The 24,713-nt window shown below is 45.6% G+C and overlaps 1 long non-coding RNA gene across 1 annotated transcript; it reads right to left on the bottom strand.

Moving 5' to 3' along the window:
- Nucleotides 1-11,523: 11,523 nt before the first annotated feature.
- Nucleotides 11,524-22,894, bottom strand: LOC111542123. Its single transcript, XR_002731460.1, has 4 exons — nt 21,249-22,894; nt 19,504-19,618; nt 14,224-14,394; nt 11,524-12,041 (listed from the first exon to the last, which is right to left on the bottom strand). It is a non-coding gene; the product is annotated as an uncharacterized LOC111542123 (long non-coding RNA).
- Between the last annotated feature and the right edge of the window lie 1,819 nt (nt 22,895-24,713).

The following is a 24,713-nucleotide window of genomic DNA, read 5'->3' as shown; positions in this document are numbered from 1 at the left end:
CAGTCTGTGATATTTTGAATGGCAGTCCTAGGAGACTAAGGCAATTGGTAAAAGAATAGCCCTGGAAATAGTATGCTCAGAATAAAATACTAGAGCTGGGTCACTGACCAATTAATCAGATGGCCACAAAGATGTCACTGCTGGGGTGAGTGGGTTTGTAAAGTCAGTCTCTGCGACTCTTGTCTGTGATTGATTGGGATGGGGGACAGGTGATGGTGAAGCATCAGGTTAGTGACAATCATTAAAAAGGAAACCACACATGTCATTCATTCTGCATTTATCACACCCATAGAATGAGCAGCATCAACCTTGAACCCTGAAGTAAAGTATGGACTTCAGTTCCTAATGATGTATCAATATTGGCTCATTCAGTTGTAATGAATGTATCCCTCTAATGTAAGACATTACTAATAAAAGAACTGTGCATGGGGGTAAAGGGAGGGGTACATGGGAACTCTCTGTGCTTTCCTCTCGTTTTTCCTGTGAATGTAAAATTACCCTTAAAGAAGTCTATTAACTTAAAAGATAAAATACCTTTGAATATGAGGAAGTTAATAAAAAAGAAAATGACAGGCTCAGATGAGTCAACTCTCACCTCAATGTAGGCTCAAAATCATAGTCAAGGCCTTGTGAAGACAGGCAGAGGTGCACAGCAGACTGTGTTCACAGCCAGGACGGGTCTGCTGTGCGGAAGTCAGGGCACTCATAGGAAAGCACAGGTCCCTGAGACCTTGTAGAGGCCAGGGAGGCTGGTGGATGAGCTGAGCCTGAGAATCCTGAACATCAGATCCCCTGAACTCTGCACTGGTACAAGCAATGCCCTGCTCTGTGTTGGAAAAGAGCAGCCTTCCCCACCTGGATCCCTGCAGACATCTCACCTAGAGCGTGCTTCTCAGATGATAATGCCTCTCCTCAGGATCTGTTCCCACCCCACCCCCTTTGCCTCAGGAGAGCCTGCGCGGGAAAATAAAGTCTTTGATGTGAATGGAAATGACTCCCACACTGAAAAGATGGCAGGACTTGGTGGATATGTACCAGCAGAAACCAGAACGTAGAGGCACAGGGCAATCGGGTTGTAGGGCTGGTTGGGGAGGAATTGTTGACGTGGGAAATCACTTGTGAGTTCCCATATCTGCTTTTGATGATTCCTTGAAGTTAGGACAAGGTAGGTAGCGACATTCAGCAAAAAAAGGGAAAATGACCTAGCGCGGTGGCTCATTCATGCCTGTAATCCCAGCACTTTGGGAGGTTGAGAAGGAAGGGTCACTTGAGGCCAGGAATTTGAGACTAACCTGGGCAATATAAGGAGACTCCAACTCTACATAAAATAAATGAGCTGGGCAGGGGTGGTGCACACCTGTAGTCCCAGGTACTGTTGCAGCTACTCGGGAGGCTGTGCTGGGAGGATGGCTTGGGCCCAGCAGTTCAAGACTGCAGTAAGCTATGATTGTGCCACTGCACTCTAGCCTGAGTGACAAAGACCCTGAGAAGAAAGAAAGGAAAAAGAAAAAGAAAGAAAGAAAAAAGAAAGAGAAGGAAGGAAAGAAAAAAAGAAAGAAAGAAAAAAAGAAAGAAGGAAAGAAAGAGAGAAAGAAAGAAAGAAAGAGGGAAAGGAAGGAAGGGAGGGAAAGAGAGAAGGAAAGAGAGGGAAAGAAAGAAAGAAAAGAAGAAAGGAAAAGAAAGAGACAAGAAGACATGGCAGAACATGTGAAAAGGACACAGTGAGAACATTATGAAAGATTGATTAAAGTGAACAGCCTGGTGCCATATGCAGTGTCTTCACAAGATAGACCAAGTCCTCAACATTGGAGCAATCTGTCACCCACAGCAGTGGCCATCCTAACACACATCTTTGAGTTGGCCTTCCTTCTGACCCTGTCCCACCTCCCCTGTCCCTCTCTCCTGCTATCTGGGATCCCTTTCTAAGATAAGCAACTCAGAGAGATAGATCCCTTTGTTCACACTCCACCTTGGGGAGAACCTGGGCTATGACAGATTCTGTCGTTATCCCCATTTTGCCGATGAAGAAGCTGTGGCACAGAGAAGCTGACTAACTTGACTGAAGTCACACAGCTAATGAGTGGCTGAGCAGAGCTGTGACTCCAGGCCACCTGATTTTCAAATCTATACCTTTCACCATTATGCTTACTTAGTCAAATAAGACAGGACAAGTTGGAGAAACATAGATCTCATTCCTGCATATCCTAACTCATAAATTCTGAAGTCTTGAAACAACTTTCTCAGTCATCCCAGTCTAAAATTTTTCAACTAATTTTTAAAAAGTGGAACTTGTCTTAAATCATCCAAATAATTATTCCTTTGCTTCTCTTCTCTTTGACTCTATAGATCTGGTTTCTCTTATCTCTCTGATACTTTACCACATTCTCCTCAACAATGACAAAGTCATTAAAATTATTGCTAAAAAATTAGAACTTTAAAGCAGCTTGGAAAAAGTACTATTCAAAGAGGCAGAGCAAGTATTTGGAGCAACTAGACCATCACAGGTAGCACTGGGTATATGACATGGGTATTTATTGATCTAAACCAAGCCCTAGGACCAAAGAATAAATTAGTTAATTTTTTTTCATTGAATTCCCTTTGAAAACTTCTTATTTCATAAGAAAAAGTCTTACAGAAGAAAAATAAGAATTATTCTCATTTCAAAAAAAGACAGCAAAAAATGTAGTGGCAAAAATCTGCATCAATTGGAAACTTCTTCCTTGGCTTCCTGATACCACTTTCTCCAGCATTTGCTACTTCATTATTTTCCTGGACTCTTTCCCTCCCTTGCACTATCTCTGACCATGACCATCCCTCAAATGTGGGTCCACCTTGGGAATCTGACCCCAGTGCTTGTCCTTGTTGTGCTCACTAAGAAGTCTTTCAGCTGGGTGAAGTGACTCACACTTGTAATCCCAGCACTTTGGGAGGCCAAGGCAGGAGGATTGCTTGAGGCCAGGAGTTCAAGACCAGCCTGGGCAAAATAGAGAGATTCTTCTCTATAAAAAAAAAAAAAAAAAAAAAAAAAAAAAAAAAAAACTAGGCATGGTGATGCACACTTGCAGTCCCAGCTACTTAGGAGATTGAGGTAGGAGGACGGCTTGAGCCAGGGAGGTTGAGGATGCAATGAGCTATGATCAAACACTGCACTTCAATCTGGGTGACAGACTGAGACCCTGCCTCAAAAAAAATTTTAAATTTAAATTTAAAAAAGAGGCCTCCTGTAATCCACACACACACACACACACACACACACTTATACACCCTCACACACTCATTTCAGCCAAATCCAACTACTTACTAAGACACCAAACTCCTCCATGTCTCGGTTCTATGCAAGGAAACAAAAAGAGATTTCTTTTCTTCTTCCTCTTTAATTCTTATGTATGAGCCCCAAGGTCTACATGCGATTTTAGGGAAAAAGTTCATTTTAAGAACAAAGAAGGTTTTTCATCTCTCATACAGTAGTCCTGCACCTGCATGCTCAAAGCCAGTTGGTCTTCGGCTGCTCTGTAGTTAGGCACGAGTCACAGGGAAGGCTGTGTGTCAGACCCTGGGCCTGGAAATGTCTCCTGTCCCTTCTGCTCACATTCCATTGGAAGGAACTCAGACACACACCTGCAAGTGGTCCTTGAAACATAGTCGCCAACTGAGAGGTCACATACTGGGCTACAGCTAGATCATTACCTTGAGTGAATGGGAAGATAGATTTGCTGGGTAGCCAGCCATCTGGCCACTGGGATATGTCTACAATTCTTGCGTTCATGGTGCAGCAGAAGCTTTAGTCCACTTCCCACAAAAGAAATAAGGACTAAAGGGGAAAAGAAGACCTGATTAACTCAAATACACAATAAACAAAAAACTATTTTACCTATGTACAAGATTGTGAGCCTGAATGTTCCACATATTTTCTTTCGATCTCTGTTTTACTTAGAACCACTTTTTTAAGAATGAAAGGCACAACACCTTTCTAAGCATATGGCCATGGGACTCATCTAAGAAGAGTAATAATGGATAACAAAAATGTTTCTGCGTGACACAGAGGGTCAAGGACATACCCAGGATGCCTCCAAATCTGAAAATGATGCCAAGTTGGAAATCAAAACAAAATCTAAGACTCTCCAAGGCAAAACATAAGGGCCTTAGACACACATATGGTTTCCATCTCTAGCTGAAAGAGCTGGATCTAAACGGAGTTTCAAAGCACATATGCAGTTTCATAAATAGAATTAGGTATATCAGGATACCTTCCAACCCAGAAGTTTAGCAATGTCCTTTGCACAACTAAAGATCTGCTGTTCTGAAATCTAGTCTTTACTAAAGTTTCCTGGCTGGTCTTGAATCCTCATAAAATTCGGTTTTCACATGTGTTGGGGAAGCTTTAAAGACTTGCTTTATGAGAAGGCTAATGAGAATGCCAGAATTTTCATTTTGGGGCAAAGGGTATAAACTAAGCCATCCATAATTTGAACATTTGAAAAAGATATCCAAAATATGTCTTTTGGGGACTAACCTGTCAATAAAATGTCCTTTCTGTCCAAACAGTGACCAATGAGACAGTAATCACAGTTAAAACTAAGCCACTGCCATGGTCAAGAAGAATTTACAAAATCTAGAGTTGTAGCTGTTTCAGATTCTATTGTCAAAATGCAATACCTAGCCTGCATTATGACCATAAATTTGAAAACATAAAAGAAAATTTAAAAAGTGTGAATCTGAAGTGAGAGCCTCATTGTTTCTGTTTTCTCCAAATTTATTGAGCCACTGGTCAAGTCTCAGTTTTATCAAGGTAATGGCACACACATGGGGAAGGTCCTAATTGAGAGATTTTTGTTTTCAGAAATTTTATATCCAGCCTATTTCATTTTATAAGATGTGCTATATACACACACTGCTTCCCATTAAACCTGTTTGAGGTGGGGTGTTGTGATGGTTTACTTTTCAAATACTTTTGGTTTGGGATTGGATGACTTATTTGCTCAAACTCATGATAAAATTCTTCTACTTGCTGTGGTCCTAGGGAAAAAAAAATGAAGAAAGCTGGAATCATGTTTGTCCTTCAAACTGGTCAGTTGACCCAACTTTTGTAATTTTTTTACCCAACCAGCACTAGATAAATAGAACAGTTACTTACATTATTCATGAAAACAATTTCACTTGAGGGCTCTCATTTTAATATATAAATTGTACAAAAAAAAAAACATAAGCTGTACAAAAAAAAAAAATTCCTCCAAGAATTTCCAACCTGCTCCTTTGTTTGACAGTAATTGTCTGGATTCATTAATCTACTCTGTGAGGAGAAGGCTGGAAGCCAGCCAGTGTGCGAGCCTTGCGGTTAACTTCTTGAAATTGTGTTTTCCATGTGAAATCAAGACAGTGCAATTGCTAGGTGAATTCAAAATTCCTTCAGACTCATCTACAAGAATAGGGTGAAGGATGTACAAATACTTTTTTGGCCAATGTACATGTTCTCTTCTGGAGCACAGTTTCTCTTGACTTACAGGGTTTGACAGCTGGAAGCATCCTTCATTCACTCTCTCACTTACAGTTGATGACAATGAGGTTGAGAGAGGTGAAGTCACTTGCCCTATAGCGTTCACAGTGCTTTCTGACTCCCATTCCAGTGCTCCTTATCATACAGTCTGCTGCCATAACTCGTCCCAATATTCATCCTGAGGAAAGCTAGTTGTGGGAATCCTGAGATCACATTGCTAATGCCAGAATAACTTTAGTTTGCAGTTAAAAGCTGATAGGAAGTCACAGAAATGGAAAATGTGGCCATCACAAGACACTAATGAAGGAAGAGGAAATTCTCAAGGGGAACAGGCTCATACACGGCTGCTCTTCTTCTGAGTTAAGCTAGCAGGAATTTTCCTGGAGAGCATCCTGGAAAGAAAAGGAAAGATTTCTTTGCTCATTCTTTCTTTTCTCAATAAGACAAGTAAACGTTGGCAACCCACCAACACGGAGAATTGGCATAATAACTCCAGGACCCCTCACATATTCACCTGTCAGAGATGGGTTACTGAACACAGTTGGTAGTACCTGAAGTTCCTTGTTGAGGGAACAAGTCACGACCAACCTTTCCCTTTCCGAGAGGTTTCAGATGAAGGAGGATCCTCTCAGTCTTTGAAGATGAAGCTCCAAGAATCAGAGAAAGGTGGCATTTAGTTAGACAGGACCTCGGGCCCTTTGGTTGGGAGTATTAGAAAGAGGTTTTCTTTTAACAAAGCACATGCTCTTATATCCCAACGCTGGTTTCATGCTGCTTTCTAATAAAGGGGTTTTCTAGAAGCAGCACCTGTAATACAACAGAGCAGGACTTTCACTTGCATTTTCACAGTTAGTCTGGTTTCTTCAGGAGCCTCCAAATGTGGAGCTGCTGTTCTGTGACTGGAGTGTCCGTGCCCACAGGAATTGGATCAGAGAATATGGAACAGAAGACTAAACTACACACATCATATGCAGACTTAGCTGCCCCAGACTTTGCCATGTGTGTGTCAGGTGGTGAGCTGCACTGGATGGTACTAACCACCTCTGTTTAGAGCCAGAATCTCCACTGATAACTGGTATGTTCAATATCTTAGCTTATTGTCACCATTGGTTCAATAAATATTCACTTTACACTTTATTAGGCACTCTGTTGTGCACTCTTTAAGATTCCAAGAGTAGACTACGTGAACTCTCTGCTTTCCAAAACTTTTTGGGGGTTTCCTTTCCTTCTTCTTCTCCAACCTCTTGTCCCATTTTACCAATATTAAGAACAGATTCAGAGTAGAACAGAATGGACACAAAGTATCTTCCAGGGATTTCTGAGCCTGGTGTGATATATGTTTACCTGTTACGTCTGCTGATTACTAACGGAGACAGAACCTCAGATTCTCTGCTGCTTTGAAAGGTGGAATGGTAGCATATGGATTCTGCACCGCATTCTCCTTTTAACTAACCTGCGGGAGCACCTGTGTCAGGCTGAATTGTTCCAGAACAGCATATCAATTAGGCAAGCAGAGGCTTGAGGGGTTTTTTGCAAATCATCCTACCAAATGCTTCTCTCCAATTTTGTCTGTTGGCATTTCTACTTCAGTACCTGTCACCTTATTACCTAGTCTTTTTGAAATAATGACCACTTAAGAAAAAAGCAACAAAAATAAGTAAAGAATACAGAAAATCATCCCTTTCTTCTTCCAAAACACCCCTTAACCAGCAAACCTTTGGAAGCTACTAAATATCCAGAAATATCCCAGTGGCAGCGCTGAGTAAAAGCTATATATATTTCCATATTATCTGTGTTTGTTGGAACACACTCTGCCAAGCTATAGTAACAAATAAAGTAGCAGGGGTTCAACCTAATAGAAGCTTATAGCTTGCTCATGCAAAGTCTGATGCAGGTCAGCAGGGCTCTCCTCCGTCTGGTGTCTCAGGGATCTAAGGTCTTTCCGTTCTGTGCTGCTACCATTTCAACACTTGGCTCCCAAGGATACAGCGAGCATGGGAGACTCTTAACTGCCTTAGAACAAAAATGATATGCCTTTTTACTCAAAGTCCACTGAGCAGTGTTGGTTAATTGATCTTGAACTACTTTCAGGGCAACCTGAGTCTTCCCATGTGCTCAGGAATGAATACCCAGATGTGGTAAGCACTAGATATCTCTAGGGCTTCCATCAATGGCCCAACTCATACACTGTGAAGCCGGTGTTTTCATTACAACCATCTTCACAATTGTTAGCAACTGCCACATCTGACGGTAGCCAGTCCCATTGCTTCAGAGCCAATGACCTCACCATAATCTCAAGGCCCTGCCTCCCAGGCCCACATGAGGGACCAGGGTTTCTCATCACCACTTTCAACAGCATCATGGCATTGCTATTTGACCTGGAGATTTAGATTAACTTCTGCTGTACCAATACAGTCACCAAAACATCAAGAGTAACAAGAGAAGGAAACTTAACTCTCCAGGATCTCTTACAGTGTAAGAAATCAGGTCTTGCTGAGAAAAATACTTTCATAAATTGGTTGCGTATAAAATTCACAAGTGTTGAGGAATCATGTGTTAGACATAAAACTGAAGTTATCACAGAGGAGGGAGAGAAAAGGCAAAAAGGGTGGCATTTTCTGGTAAAAGACTGGGGGGATTCCTAGAAGGGGGTCCTATCTCAGAGAATGATTCTCCAATAAAGCTGCTAAACTGAGAAACAGGCTTCAGAATGACCTTCCATGAAAAAAATGGCGTGGACTAGGGAGGTGACATTCGGGCACTGAGGAGAAGGGAGGCTGAAGGAAGGAAGTACTAAGGAAAAGAAATTGCAGGAAGGACTCTGAGTTCTTCCAAGGCCACGGAATGAGGATTCCAGTCAAATTTGACCAGATCCTCCGGGGCAGGAGCCCAGCTGACACCTGGCTCACATAGTAAGGACCTTAACTCGACTGGGTGTGGACTGGTGAAGCCCTCCAGCCACGCCACAGGAAAGGAGGGGTAGCTGGGGCAGAGTAGTTGACTCGTTTCATGCCACCCTTTAGGTGTATCAACCTTACATCTCCTGAACACCTGCAGTGAAAGTAACCTACTTTCACCTCTTAGAAAACATCCCAGTTGGCCGTGTATCATATGGGAATTGTGTGTAGCTTCCTCCAGCTCCCCTCCCCTCTGCTCTACACACACACCTTGAGAACTAGGACCTAGAGAAATGTGCCTTGTCCCCACGACTCAGCACCGTGTCTGGCCTACCATGGAAACTTACTCACCTTCTTCCCTAACCTATAAGGTGGGAGTGGCGACAGAGATCACACAGGATATAGGAGAGGTAATGTGGCATAATGGTTGGCAGCAGGGCTAGGGCATAGGATCACACTGGTGTGTACCACAGTTTTGACCCTAATTTCTAAGAAGAGCAATCATCTCAGGGCTGTGCTAGAGACTACGTGAGAAAAAGAATATAAAACTGAGTGTAAGAGCTGGCATATAGTGAGCCTCAGTGAGTGCTGTCTGCTTGAACAGGTAACACCCTCTGAGAGTGTGAACAGCAGAAAAAAAGTATCTTGGAGGTGAATCGCCCGGAAATCAGCTCAGCTCAACTGAGGAAATATTGGGAAAAAACAAATCAGCACCAGGAACCCTCCAAGTGACCTGGAGCAAGAAGGTCTCGGCGTGAGAAAGTCCTCTTTGTCTTAGTGAGAGACTTAACAACTGTTGAGAGATGCAGGGATCAGCTAAGTGGACTTGGAGATGTGGGAAGGTAGGGGAAGGCAGAGGCACTTCCCAGAAATCTGGAAATTACACAAATGGCAGAGATCATCAGTGGTAGCCAGCGTGCTTCCCACTTCTTTCATAGGACTTGTTTTTTGCAGGTACTGGCTGACAGAATAGATACAGCTAGGTATGGCCCTAGACCACGGCCCAGCCCTTGGGATGTAACTGAAAGTGTGTGCTGCAGCTTCTGGGAACCTTCTTTAAGAGATAGCAGGTGTCTGCCTTTTGCCACATCTTCCTCATTCCTCTTTCTTGCTGGCGGGAATGCAAGCGTGATGGGCAGCGCTACAGCAGTCTTCTTGGACCTAGAGGTGTCCTGGGGAATGGAAGCCCATGTGGAACCACAAGAAAGAAGAAGCAATGAGCAATGGAGGCCAGACACCCCAGGGTCCAGGGTGTTAGATAAGCAAAGTCGCCCTTACTCCAGAGGAGACAGAGAAAAGAGGGAGGGTGGTGTCCCGATTTTTATGTAAGAAAGAAATAACCCTCTATCTAGTTAAAGCCACAGTTATTCTGGATCTCATTTTATGCACAGTCCAACTCAATCCTCAAAGGTAGTAACTTACTCTACCTATGTGGCCGTTGATGACATTTCCACTTACCAGCCTTGGCTGTTCATTATATTTCTATTCCATTGTTCTGGGATGCTAGCATTTATTATAACATTAATCTTATTTTAACAGTGTTATAATCTCACTCCCACTTAACTGCTCTTCAAAATGAAGATTAAATGTCAGTTCTACTATTGTCCATCTTGCCTGGATATTGTAACAGTTTTCACAGACCTTTTTTTTTTTTTTTTTTTTTTTTTGAGATGGAGTCTCGCTCTGTCGCCCCGCTGGAGTGCACGAGGTCACAATATCGAGACCATCCTGGCTAACACGGTGAAACCCCGTCTCTACTAAAAAAATACCAGAAAAAACTAGCCCGGCGAGGTAGTGGGCGCCTGTAGTCACAGACCTATTTTAAAACAAGGGGGGATTTGGGGAGCTGAAACGGAGCTTCACAATTTTGCCTAGAGCTGGCCTAAGGAACACCTTATTCAGCAGTGGGAACACATACAAAGAAAATCTTATTTTAAAAGGACTCTTGCCTCCCTTCATCCAGAAGAACTTCATCTCCTAACACGAAGTTGGCATTCTCTGTTACTCACCCAATGTAAATTGGTTTTCCTTCTGGGTGAGCACTGATTTGAAGAGATCACTGGGTGCAGGGCAGCTCCTGATCCCGAGCCGCGTTGGCAGCAGCCACTCTGCACGTTCAGACAGCTCCTCTGCCTCCGCACACGGGGAAAGACCGCCTGCTGGCTCTCCCGACCGTGCTACCGACCCAGGCCGGGGAAGGAGAAAGGAAGGCAGGAGAACTGATCCCAGCCAGGTGGTGCTCGGCACTGCCACATGCCATTGTCCTCCTGGCTGATGGGAGGTCACCTGGTAAGGGCTGGGGCCCTCACCCCTCTGCTGTGACTGCTGCTGTCCGGCATGCTTGGGATTCGAACTCATCTACTAATTAGTTGGAAGGGAAGTGTTGTTGTTTTTTTTTTTTTTTTTTAACACTTTTTGTGTTTCGGCTGTTTTATTCTTTCACCAGCCTTCACAGGTATGAGTCTACGTAATCTTCATAACAGCTTTTAGAAAGTAGGCATGGGGCCGGGTGCGGTGGCTCAAACCTGTAATCCCAGCACTTTGGGAGGCCGAGACGGGCGGATCACGAGGTCAGGAGATCGAAATCATCCTGGCTAACACAGTGAAACCCCGTCTCTACTAAAAAATACGAAAAACTAGCCGGGCGCGGTGGTGGGTGCCTGTAGTCCCAGCTACTCAGGAGGCTGAGGCAGGAGAATGGCGGGAACCCGGGAGGCGGAGCTTGCAGAGATCCCGCCACTGCACTCCAGGCTGGGTGACAGAGCAAGACTCTGTCTCAAAAAAAAAAAAAAAAAAAAAAAAAAAAAGAAAGTAGGCATGGAAGACACTGTTCTCAGTATTTCAAATGGAGGAAATCAAGGCTCTGAGAGTCGCCTCCTATAACTTCTGTAGCTGGAGCCCTGCTACCTCTTGCCTGGCCCCAGGACAGCCGGGAAACTACACAAGTGCATGGATAGCAGCTGGGATGGGAGGCTGGCAAGAGGCTCTGGGTTTCTCCCTGCAGGCTGCCTTCCCTGGCCCCGCCTCTGCTTGGAGTCCCCAACAGGCAACGTCCGCCCCACCAAGACAGAGATCTGGGGCCTCACACTTCACCTTGCCTGCCCCTCCGAGGGCCCAGCAATTACTCGAGAATCTGACTTTGGTGATTTAATTGCTTTTCCCTTCAATAGGAGAAATAGATGTAAATTCTCCTTTTGTTCTTTTACTACCTCCGGAGTGGTAAATGCTACCTACAGCCAACAAACACGGGCATCCACTCTCTCTTCAATGCCTCTTCCATGAGACATTTGAACTGAAATAAGAGGTGTATTATGTAGAATGAATAACCAAGGGGGCCAAGAAGGGCCTAGACTGAAGAAAGAAGTCAACATGTGAGTGTTCTCCGACACAGGCCCCTCCATGGAGCCGGCAGCCGGCTATGCAGCCAGTGGGCTCAGATCCACAGCTCTTGGGCGGATTCAGGACTGCACAAGCACCGCGGAAGCCAGGGAGCTGGTGTCCTGGGCATCCTGGCAGTTCTTTTCATGTGGGCACAAATGAGCAATGCGCACCAAGCTGCGCCATCTCCTCTGCTGCGATTTCGCTGCCGAAGAGCCGAGGAAGGTTTAGGATGCAATTAACAGAGCGGAGTGACCTGCGACGGGGTTAACCTGCGGAACAGAGGCAGCCATAAATCAGCATCCCGGCCTCACGCACGCGCCAGCAGAGGAAGTCACGCAAGGGCTTTAAGTCAGCCAAATCGACAGCATCAACAGATCTAGACGGTGTTTTCTTTTCTAGAACCTAGAATAGGTCTTTAGAGACAGATGGACGCTTGGTTTCCGAAAACTGTAAAGCAAGGAGGCAAGATGCAATATGCACAGAGAATTAACGTCAGTTGTGTTTATGGCTTTTTTTTTTCTTGCCAAAAAAGAGTAGATTCCTTATTCTCATGTGGTGAAAGATGTGCTCTGTTTTCTTTAAAATCTAATCATACTTTTGGTAACAAAATGGAAAAATATGAACATTCCTTTGTTTTTTTTTTTCAGAATTGATAAAAGCTTATCTATGAACAGATATTAAATAACCGTGATGTCAAAAAAGCAAGACCATTTGTTGAATGCTTATTATGTGCCAGGTATAACCTACCTTACCTCTTTCATTTTTTCACACTTTTCAGAGGTAGATTTAGTGGGGACCATTTTACAGATGATGAAACGGAGGCCCATAAAAATGAAATCGGTTTTCTAAAGTCACACAACTAATTAGTGTAAGAAATAGAATTCCAAAGCTCAGAAGATACAAATTGAAAAGTTACTATTTACCATGGAATTTTCATACTAGTTCACATCAGTATTGGTAAGAATTTTACACAGGGTAAAGGTGTCATGGTATAAACTACCTAACTGTTTTTTTAGTTAGTTTGTTTGTTTGTTTGCGACAGGGCCTCACTCTGTCGCCCAGGCTGCAGTGCAGTGGCACAATCTCAGTTCACTGCAACCTCTGTTTCCTGGGTTCAAGTGAATCTCCAGCCTCAGCCTCCTGAGTAGCTGTGAATACAGGTGCCCACCACAATGCTCGGCTAATTTTTGTACTTTTAGTAGAGACGGGGTTTTGTCATGTTGGCCAGTCTGGTCTTGAACTCCTGGGCTCAAGTGAGCCGCCCACCTCAGACTCCCAAAGTGCTGGGATTACAGGCGTGAGCCACCATGCCCGGCCATCCTGACTGTTCTTGAGGACTGATCCTGTGTGGATTATCTGACTTGCACTGTTTGAGAGAGTCATCAAATCCTCACGGTGAGAACTCAGCATGTATTGTTCTTGCTACTCCTTCATGAATCCCTCTTGACACCCCTGCTGCCTCTGTATTTCCATACCCACTGTAGAGGTAAAGAAAGTAAGGTTCAGAGTATGTAACTTACCCATTATCTCACACAGCAAAGAAGTGCCAGAGCCAGGGACACACTGAAATGCTCCCGAATTCTAAAGCCCACATCTCTCCCACTTCTTCACACAGATTCCATCAATAATTAAAAACAGAAGAGAGCCTGTGGCTGTGCCTTCCAGACTCCTTTATCTACTTATTTTAAAATAGAGTTAAGCCGGGTGCAGTAGCATGCACCTGTAGTCCCAGCTACTCGGGAGGCTGAGACAGCAGGATCGTGTGAACCTAGGAGTTCAAGGCTGTAGTGAGCTATGATCACATCACTGCACTCTAGTCTGGGCAACAGAGTGAGACTGTCTTAAAAATAATAGTAATAATAATAACAATAATAATAATAATAGAGTTGACCAAAGTCAGAAGTAGGTAGGGAAGGAACCAGGCAGGTAGACTCCAGTCTTGTGAATGCCCGGTGGCTGAATGTCCAGAAGTTTCCACCACAAAGAAGGGAGGCCAATACCTTGGGTGTTGAGGCTGCAAAAGGAATTTCATAGCATTTCATGCAGAAAACTACACATGGATTCAGGGAAAGAAGATTTGGATAAAAAAGGATTGGACCTTTGACGTGAAACGTGAGCTCCGAAAGGCTCACAAGTGGCCAGGGTTACTAAATAATTAATCAAGAGCAGGCGGGTGGCAGTTTGAAATGTAAATGGGATGGAGGAAGGTGTGATGCTGTCATTCAGGAGAGGCTGATGTGGCTGGAGCGCTGAGCCACTGTACCAGCTCCCGGGAAGGCATGGGCACAAAGGAGCAGTGAGGCCGTCTGACAAAGGGCCCCAGAACCCCTAATTCTTGCCTTTGACCTGCGGTTCACTTTCATGTCCCTGTCCCCAAAGAGATGTTAAAAAATGATGAAGAACTGGCTAGGCAGGAGGGAGGGGAAGCGAAGCCACCTAAAGAAATGTTACCTGTGTCAGACAGCAGCCGACACACTTGAGAACAACTTCTATTTTCTTTACATTTTCCTGCTTCTTGAAAAAAAAAAATTGCACCTTTTGTCTGTCCTCTCCCCCTTTCTTCCCAAATTCTCTAGAGTTCTTCCTGCAAGTGGTTCTGTGTGACTCAAAGGCAGACAACAGCTGCAAGCAAAGGAACCAAAAAGAAGATTGACAACAGGAAAAGGGGCAGGTGAAAGAGACTCCCTTTACTTTATCAAACCAGAAAATGCCGTGGCTTAAATAGCAAGAAAATAAAGTCTGCGGAAGATGAAATGGCTCTCTTCTGACTAAACAGTGATCAAAAATCTCTGTTCTAGAAAAAATATGACTGCTTGGCATTCAAATCACAGCATCTTAGATCCGGAAGTAACGCTCATGCCTAGCATAGCCTGATACTTAGCGGGTGCTAGATTTATATTCATTCTTTTTCTGTGTCCCTTTCCTTGTCTATTACACCTTCCCGCACAGGCCAGCCAGCCTCCCCTTAAATCGGCTAGTCTCTCCAAGCTTCAGTGTAAGCTCTGGAAAGCGGAGACAATCCTGGTGCCCAGCTGGTAGGGCTGTGCGTGTCAACGGCTGAGCCCCTCCCTGGCACGGGTGTGAGGTGGGGTAGTGATTGTCGTGTTTGTTATTCCAGACTTAGGAAGCAAGATGTGCACTACTTGGTTTTTTGGGGGAAACTGCCAACACTTCTGGGCAGCAAAAGCACAGGGTTCCAGGCAGCGGGAGCAGGAGAGGCAGCTAGTGAGGAGAGGTGAGCCAGGGCATCTGCTGTGTGAGAAGGGACTTGCTGAGGCCTGCGGAGGTTGGAGGGGGAGGCAAGGGTGGCACAGCCCCCGCTGGAGAGCAGGCTCAGGAGGTCCTCACTAGGTGCCCTGAGGATGGGCAAGGAGGGAGGGAGTGGAGAATGTAAAGGAAGCTGAGGAGTGGGGCCATTTGTGCTCCCCAGCACCACATCACTGCCTAGACCAGGTGCAAGGGGACTGGGAGGAGTAGGGACCACACTGCCAGCTCCCACAGGGGCTGAGTCTACGGAGGAGGATTTTAGCAGCCTGGAGGTAGAACTGGTGTTTTCTGCTGCTTCTCCCTCCTGACAGCTGCTCACTGCCTCCTGCCCCTTTCCTTCCTCTCCATTCCTCTCTCTCCCCGTCTCCCTTTCTCCTCTCCCTTGCTTTAGCTTTCTTACCTTCTCTTGCAGAACAAAATCAGAAATGAGTGCCTCCCCTAGAAGTCCCCACCCACCATGTGGGCATTTCCATTCATTTTCCTGACATTTCTGCATTTTGCAGGAGGTTGTGACCAGGCAGGCCAGGGCCGGGGGCAGGAGCAAGGGCAGCTAAAAGGAGGCAAGGGCAGCTCTGTATGGTTCTAGGGGGTTCTGCTCCCTTCCCACCTCCCTCTATTCACCCTGCTGCACCCATGCCCATTACTTCAGATATTGGCCAAATGTAAATCTGTTGACTTGCACAGCTCTGGCTCCTTTCTGAATAGGATTCATAGAAACACACAAAAGTAGTCCATAATGGAAATAAAAATAGAATAGAGCCAAGTGCTGTAGCTTTTCCTCTTATGTAGTACAAATTGCTATGATGTAAACATGGTTCCAAATTTAAAATCCTAATTCTTAATGCCTTTCCATTCAGGGAGACAGAATCACCTAACTCTTAAGCTCATGGACACTTCCTTTCCAAGAATTTATTACATGTGGTGTGTATTTCTTTAGGAAGTTTATCTACTTCATAATTTTAACAGTCTATAGGCCAGGACTTTGAAAACTCAGTAATTTAACTATTTCTGCCATAAAATATACATACTGAAATTGTATCAGCTAGAAAAATATTAATTTTGAGAAATCAAAAGTTAAGTTAGATTTGATTGGGGGAATATTTTCCAAACAAAAGAAAATAATCCTAAAGTCAAAACTCTGAGCTTTTTATTATATTGCAAGGAAAGCATGTAGAGGAATTGGATTGTTTAGTGTGTGTGTATGTGTGTGTGTGTGTGTGTGTGTCTACTCAAAGAACTGTAGATTTACACACAAAGCATTGTAACCAGTTTCATCCCCATCTAGTATGCAGTGAGAAGTTTGCGGCTCAACCTTGAGTGAGGAGGATTTAAGTTCAATATCAAAAAAAGAGTTCTTGGCAATGAGGGTTATAAGGACATTTGTAGAGGCTGCCTAGAGGGACTGGCCCACCCTTCCCTGGAGAGCTGTGCCACTTGTGTAGATTCAGTCTAAGATGAAAGCCAGGAGAAAATTTCCCAGGTTATCTTAACCCACAAACCCTCCCCAGGACCGCCTGGACTTCCACGTGGTTTAAAGGGTAGACTGAGTGCACCAAGGCCAAAGGCCAGCCCAGACACTTGCCAGCATGGAATCTTGAGCAAGTCATATGCTCAAAATCAATTTTTCAGTTACAAGAGAAACATGGTAAGAACCGTACATCCCTCCTAGGTTCGTAGTGAGGCTAACGAGGGTGGAAAAGTGCCTATCAGGGTGGAACCTCCTGCAAGTGTTGGTCACTAGTAGGTGCTGCATGAAATTCACAGATGGAAGATCGTGATGCCTGCCCCCAAAGGGATTAAAAACCTGCAGAGGTCCAAGGCGGGCGGACCACAAGGTCAGGAGTTCGACACCAGCCTGGCCAATATGGTGAAACACCATCTCTACTAAAAATACAAAAATTAGCCAAATGTGTTGGCAGGAGCCTGTGGTCCCAGCTATTCAGGAGGCTGAGGCAGAGGTTGCCGTAAGCTGAGATCGTGCCACTACATTCCAGCCTGGGTGACAGAATGAGACTCCATCTCAAAAACAAAAACAAAAAACCTGCAGAGGTACTAATAAAGTTTGCAAGTCCTTGGTCTAAGTTGCAAATTTTTTCTCCACACCTGGGAAATCTGTTAAGTTGTACAAATAAGTAATTCAATGGCTGAAGTACCACATATCTCATCTTAAGTGATCGACAAGTTCACGCCAAACCCCAACAGCCCAGGGCTAAGGAAGGCTACAGTGTCCATGTGAGCAGTGACTTTCAGCTAAACTTAGACTCAGTATCTGTCCATACAGAGGATCAAACACCCCAGAGTTCCACCTAGAGGAACTTCCCTAACTGACCCCATGAGTAGGACCCCTCGGTGACATTCCCGCTGTGAGAAAGCCTGCCAGACCCATCAGGGTCTTCAGGCCAGAAAGGATGCAGCTCCAGGAAGTTCTGGCTCTCATGGCCAACTCTGAGGTGGCAACCCCTCAAAATCTGACCAGAGAAAAGGCCAGTGCAGCAGTGCAGGCCTCATGAGCAAACACCACTACCGACTCGCCTTTGGAATGCACTTCCTCTTTCCCCTCAACGTCCCTGTCGTTAACTGACTGAAAGCCACACTCACAATGAGAACAATATCTGGGTGTCTCTGGTCATCATTTCGCTTTCCTCTGAAGCTAATATAATTATCCTACAGGTGTCAGCTGTGGCAGAAGGTGGCAGGAGTTTGTACTACAAGAATATTCCCAGGGGTTGCAGTGAGCCGAGATGACGTCACTTCACTCCAGCCTGGGAGACAGAGCAAGACTCCATCTCAAAAAAATTAAAAATAAAAAAAAAGACAGACAAATGTCACGTGTTCTCATTCACATGTGGGAGCTATAAAGGCGACCTCATGGAGGTAGAGGATAGATGACAGCTACCAGAGGCTGAGGCTGGGAAGGGTAGAGAGGAAGAAGGGATTAAAAATGGGTTGATTAAGGGGTACAAAACCACAATTAGATAGAAGAAATTAGATCTGGTGTTCCATAGCACAGTAGGGTGACTATAGTTAACAATAATTTATTGCATATTTCGAAATAACTAGAAGAGTAGAACTGAATGTTCCTAACACAAGGAAATGATAAATGTTTAAGGTGATGGATATCCCAATTACTATGATTTGATCATTACACATTGTATGCTTGTATCAAAATATCACATGTATCCCATAAATATATACAACTAAGATGCATTCATAAAAATTAAATTAAAATAAAAGGGCTGGGCGCAGTGGCTCAAGCCTGTAATCCCAGCACTTTGGGAGGCCAAGACGGGCGGATCACGAGATCAGATCAAGACCATCCTGGCTAACACAGTGAAACCCCGTCTCTACTAAAAAATACAAAAAGCTAGCCGGGCGAGGTGGCAGGCGCCTGTAGTCCCAGCTACTCAGGAGGCTGAGGCAGGAGAATGGCGTAAACCCGGGAGGCGGAGCTTGCAGTGAGCTGAGATCCGGCCACTGCACTCCAGCCTGGGCAACAGAGCGAGACTCTGTCTCAAAAAAAAAATAATAAAAATAAAAAAAATAAAAGAATATGTCCAAGGATAGAACCTCAGGGGTAAGGTAGTATCTGGATGAGAACTTACTGGGTGCAATAAGTTCCCCGCCCATCTTGAGGATGGAACTGAGGACAAAGCTGACCTAGCTTGTCCCCACTGACCATCCCTTCCCTGTTGCTGGTGTCTTTCTACCACATAAGGCTCAGGCCCCTGAGATGGCAAGAAACCTCCAATTTACAGGAGCCACAGGACACACCTCCAACACCCGGTGGAATGAGCCCCCACCAATTCCCAGCCCATAGACACAGGGAGGCCTCACTTTCTGGAATCCAAGTACGGTACAACCTACCATCTTCCACCAGAGCCATCTCAGGTGTCTCACTCTCATCAGTAAGAATTTAAAGTATGATGCCTTTTTTGCATAAAGTAAAATTCAGGACAAATAAAAATATTTACAGTCTACATATTTTTAGGAGTTATATGTAAAATACACATATACAGAATGTCTTCAGTACACAGGAAGGAAGGGTAGCAAAATGCTTTCTCGGTGGCATTGCCTCCTCCACCAACTACTCACAAAATAGTGAAAAATGAACATCCTGCTAGATCGTTTCCTGAGGATATGTGTGGAAAGGATAGAGGACTGTGTCTCTCTCTCAACCCCAATCCAGGACACCAGCTGCATGCATATGGCCTCAGATGCCATCTCTCTGGGTCAGCCTCTGTCTGTCCTGGGCTGGTAGATGGTTCCTCAGCCCCAGCCTGGCAGGGTCAGCTGCAGCTGGAGAGACAGTTACTGCTCACACTTGAACGAGGGCTCCACCAGCTGAACTGAGGTTTTTGCTCCTGAGTTTATTAGATCGATGTTTGCATTCCTAAAGCTTAATGACTGCATGTTGCTTATCACTGTTAGAGAGAAAATATATTCCTGACGCATGCCATAACCTACTTGAATGTGAGACATTTCCATTTAGAAAGAGCCCATGAACTCAGCCCTGGCCCTCTCTCTACCTGGTACCTCTTCCTTGAGCTTCCCCAAAACTCACACTCCTTTACCAAAGTGCCTAAAAAGAGTGGAAAATGAAATCATTAAAACTCAAGAACTCAGGAAGAGGGCATGGGCCAGAATATAACATGTTCTGGACTCAGAATCCAAATATCAGAGCTCGAAAACCACACCCACCCATGAACAACGGTGCAACCAGGGACCAGCCTTTTTACCTGAGTCCCAGTTTTCCACGCTCATAGCACAGATGTTCCCAAATGCTCTCTGCCTTCCAAGGATCTAGGGGTAAGGCTGAGATAACGTAAAGCACTTGGTCCCCAGACCAGGCCCCGCCCCTGCACAAAGTGCTCGGTGCAGGTTGATTGTAAAGTACTGAGGGAGCATCTGCTAAAATCACACCACTGATGACAGCAGTCAGGGGTTTAACACTGCTAAAAAGGCCGCACCAACCTGTAAAAGAGACGGCAAGATCCTCACTCTTCTCTGAAGCCACACACTTTGCCTGTCCCTGGAGCTTGCTCTCTGTGGGAGAACCTGGAGCTGGTCTCCAGAATACAACTTCTCTTAGCCTTTAAAGCCAGGGCGCAGAGAGGCACTACTAGAATACCAGAATACTGGGGAGGCAGGGCAGCCGAGGCTCCAAAATGAAGGAGGAACCCCTTGCTCACAAACCAGGACCTGCTGCCTGCCTGGAAGGGCTCTAGCAAGAGATGAAACCTCTTAAGCCACAGCTGGGGAAAAGGATCAGACAGTGAGCTCCTCTCCGGCCCAAAGCGCAGTGAGGACAGGGACCACACATGGATAGGAGTGCTCTCCTGTGACCAGGACAGAGTTTGGCACTAGGAGGTGCTCACCAAGTACTGATGAATACCTGAATGCCCTAGGTAGAGGACGTGTCGCTTATGCCAGCCCCAGGGTACTAATGGAAGAGCCACAGAGAGCCCCAGGATGCAACTGTCCACAGCAGTGGGCAGTAGAGGGAGGAGGGCCTCCAGGGGAGAGAAGTGGCCAGAGAGCCTCTGTCTGCTTCCTGCCACTGCCCACAGCCAGCCCTGCAGCAGCGTCTCTGGCTCCCTTCCTCAGCCACATTGCCGAACAGGCAGGCCCGGCTGTGGCACAGTCTGAAACGCCCAGGCACAGCACAACTGCTAAATTCTCGCACTCCCTGGACTCAGCTCAGCCCCACACCGCGCATTCTTACTCTCCTGTTCTGGGGACAGATTTTACAGCCCGTTCGCATCTTCCCAAGCCTCGCTCAGATCTGGGCACATGGCACAGGAAAAAGTGCCGCTGAGCGGATCTAAAGAACAGCGGGTGTCGGGGAGCCGGAAAGCAGGAATCATCTCAACAATCCGTCTCTGGATTGGAAGGAAGAACATGTTCCTAAACACATTTGCTCACTGCTAGGGAGGCGGCGCCTCTTCTGAAAGAAGCCACTCCCTCTTCCCTCAGCCTGCTCCTGGCTTTACTGCTCCTCTCAGTCACTGCGGTTGCTGTCACCTCTCATCAAAATCTGCCCCCTTCTCTCTCTCTTGTTCTCTCCCCTCAGTCCTGCCTACCTTATTAACACTTTCCAAACAAGTCTCCAATCCACTCCTCTCTCTCTCCCCAGCTCCAGGACACCCTCACAGCTACATCTGTGGACTGCCTCAGTATCCTCCCTGCTGCTCCTGCGGCCCACAACTCACCAGCTTCTGTCCTTCCTTCTCATCCGTAGACCAAGATGTCCCAAAACGTTCTTTGTGAACAGTGAATCTAACAGTGCCTTCCGACGACTGAAGACCACTTGCGACTTTCCACCTCCCGTGTTCTCAGCCCAGGCTTCCCTTCCCCCAGCAACACCAAACTACCACCTTCTGAGCTCTCACCAGAAACCCTGCTAAGCGCTTTCATGAAACTTCCCATCGAATCCTCACATCACTGGAAGGAGGCATTGCCGTCTGCGTTTTACTTGTGAGGAAGCTGAGGCTGGAAGGGCTCCATCATTTGTAGACAGCAAGGCAGTAGCCCAGCTGGGATCCTCAGCCAGGCAGGCCCAGGCCTACGGGCACTGGCCCTTCCCACCTCCAGTGGCTCCCAGGGCCACTTAGAAGTTTCAAGTCCTCCCCAGCTTCCCAAGGTGAACTGTAAGGAGTTTCTCACTCCCTTCCAGGTGTCCCCATAACTAAAGCATGTGTCCCTCTGCAGCTTAGTTGTACGTCTGTTTTTCTCCCCAGGCTGGATGCCTTGAAGATAAAAATCATCTGGAGTTCCTAATGCTTATCACAGAGCTGGGCTCAAGAGGGTTAATTGAATTAATTAATGGTTAGCAAAATGAATGAGTGGATGAATGAACATCACACATTCAAGCGATCACATTTCCCCATCTCTTCCACAATAAGGCTCAACTGATTGGCTTGGCCACGTTAGGAATGTTGGAAATAGGTTTACTGGTTACAGAAGAGTATCAGAGCAAGGTGAAATTTTCAACATTTAAAGGTGGAATCACCCTTACAATAAAACGTGTTGTGTTTTTGTCAGCATTGTCACTGTTGTTGTTTACTACGAAATGTCTCCATGCTTGAATCTTAAGCAGATGGGCTTGGGCTCCATTCATAATTTTCTTGCTTTAGAAAAACTTTTGATCACGGAAGGGGACCTTAGCGCTTGCCAGCTGCCAGAGCCCAACAGCAGCTTTGGTCTCAGCACAGGTGGATGTGATTTTCCTTACCGGTGACCTGTCCATGAGCTGCCTGTGCAGTTTGTCCCACTGACAATGTGGGTGAAGGATGAAGCCAGGGCTCACCCTTCTAAGGGGGACATTGAGATTCCTGGGCATTGTACCAATTCAGCCATATGTCACCCCAGAAAGTAACTGCTTTTTCCATATATGATCATAACTAATGTTGCAAAGCCTGTTTTGCCTGGATCCTTTTACAGAACCTATGCAAAATATGCTGTGCGCTTTCACTCCAGATTTCTTTCTTAGGATGAATGGCTCTGCGCATACACGGGAACAAGCTCTTATTCTGTTCATCAGGAATGATCATTATTCCATAGGCTAATTCCCTGTGCATTAGTTATATGGGGTGAAGTTCTGGCTTATACACAGGAGCTGATGGAAACAGAGATCCTAGTGGCCAAATACATCCTAATATTCTCCTTTCAATTCTTTCATTTTTTCTGTCTTTACCTTTTAGAAAATGTTAATGTATTCCTGATGAATTCAGTGTGAAAAAAATATGTTTATCAGCTTGGGTTTAAAATTTTTATTCATAATAAGAATATAGTAGCACTGCCAAGACCCTCCAAAGTCAATCCTCAGATCTTTGCCAGCTCTTTGGGGGCATCGTAAACAAGCTGACCATGCAGAAGAGTTACAAGAAAGGGGTTCCCATGCCAAAACAATAGCAAGTGTATTTTCCTTCGGTATTGATGCTTTGTTCTTGCTATGAATGAGGATTGAGGGAAGTGTGCTGTGGTAGCAATAACCCTGCAAGTTGTCACGTGGTAACTGCATAAGTTGTGCCTTTAGCCAGGGCCAAATGGATGATAAACTTGTCACTGTTAACCGGCTCTAGTTATTTGGAGCAAACCACACTTTTTCTTGCAAAATCACACACTCAATTTCTTGACTACGTTTCCTCATCTATAAAATGGGAGAGAGCTAAGATCAGCTCTGTGGCCCTTTTGCACTCTGCGATCTCGTAAGTGCCTTTGCATTTCCATCCAGCCCCGCCCCACCCCATCCCACCCGGAGGGTGGATGCCCACAGTCCCCCACCCCAGCCCTGCCGGCATTGCAAAGCCTGCTGAGGATTTGCACAAGTAAACCCACCTCAGCAGCCTCACTGCTCCCCTTAGTAAATAACTGCATACAGAAACCCTGCAGGTTCTCAGGCTGCAGCCAGCGCCACAGCTGGGTTCTTTAGTTTGTTGTGAAAAGAATTCCAGCATGACACAGCTCCTCTCAGCACAAAGACATGCTGAAGCACTAGGAAAAAAAATTTTTAAAAGAATGCTTCTGAAAGCCAGGCAGCCAGGAGAGAGATGTAGGCTCGGACCAGCCTCCTCCCTGCCGGGGCCTGGACCTGTTGCCTGGGCTCTGCTCCTCTCAACGGTAAACAGAGCCATTCACAAATCACCGAGGCTCAGAACGGCAGGTCTGGCCACAGGGGTGCCTCGGACGCCTCCCAGGCATCTGCAGCAAACAGTGCCGCCTGCACTGTGGTCAGATCGGGGACAGTCAGTCCCCCCATTGTTTGATTTCTAAACCTGCCTCCACCTCCCCAAGGCCTCTGAGAGCTCAGGGCTTGCAAATCAACACAACATTTAATTAACTGCACATTAAAGTTTCCATCTTTCAAAGAAGGGAATTAGGGACATTGCACTTTCTGAAGCACTCATTAATGAAAAAATAAATTGTAAAGCCTCCCGAGTTCAGGGTGGTCCTTACCATTCTAGGTGGCTTCCTGCCTTAATGCTCAGGGCTGGGCAAGTTTCCTCAGATGAGCTGCAGTCTTCAAGGTCCCCTTCCAGACAGGCGTTTTTAACCCTCTGAGAGCCAGCCTTGGTTTTGCCCCACACCATGCAACTTGAATAATCCTTAAGAGTCTTCAGGAAATAGTCAGAAATGTTTCCAATTATGTTGAATTGTAATGCTTTATTAAAATAAAAGGTATACAGATGTTACTTTTAAGAGAGGCATGAATAATATAATTAAACAACTGTCTATACTACCTATGGAATGGTTGTAAGTTGCTATTACCCTTGAGAATGACGGAAACACATGCACTGCTGGCATAGAGGGACATGGCCATCAGCTTGACAGTGGGGAAGGAGACCAAGTGAAAGACAGACCCGGGCCAGGTGTGGTGGCTCATGTCTGTAATCCCATCATTTTGGAAGGCCGAGGTGGGTGGATCACTTGAAGCCAGGAGTTCAAGACCAGCCTGGCCAACATGGTGAAACCCCATCTCTACTAAAAATACAAAAGTTAGCTGGGTATGGTGGAACATGCCTGTAATCCTAGCTACTACAGAAGCTGAGGCAGGAGATTGGTTTGAACCTGGGAGGTGGAGGTTGCACTGAATCGAGATCATGCCTCTGCACTCCAGCCTGGATGAAAGAGTGAGACTCTTTCTCAAAGCAAAAACAAAAACAAAGACCTGAAGA

Source organism: Piliocolobus tephrosceles, chromosome 15 (genome assembly GCF_002776525.5).
Source record: "Piliocolobus tephrosceles isolate RC106 chromosome 15, ASM277652v3, whole genome shotgun sequence".
NCBI classification, from domain to species: Eukaryota; Metazoa; Chordata; class Mammalia; order Primates; family Cercopithecidae; genus Piliocolobus; species Piliocolobus tephrosceles.
The sequence above is the reverse complement of the archived record's forward strand: the minus strand, read 5'-3'. Positions and strand labels throughout refer to the sequence as shown.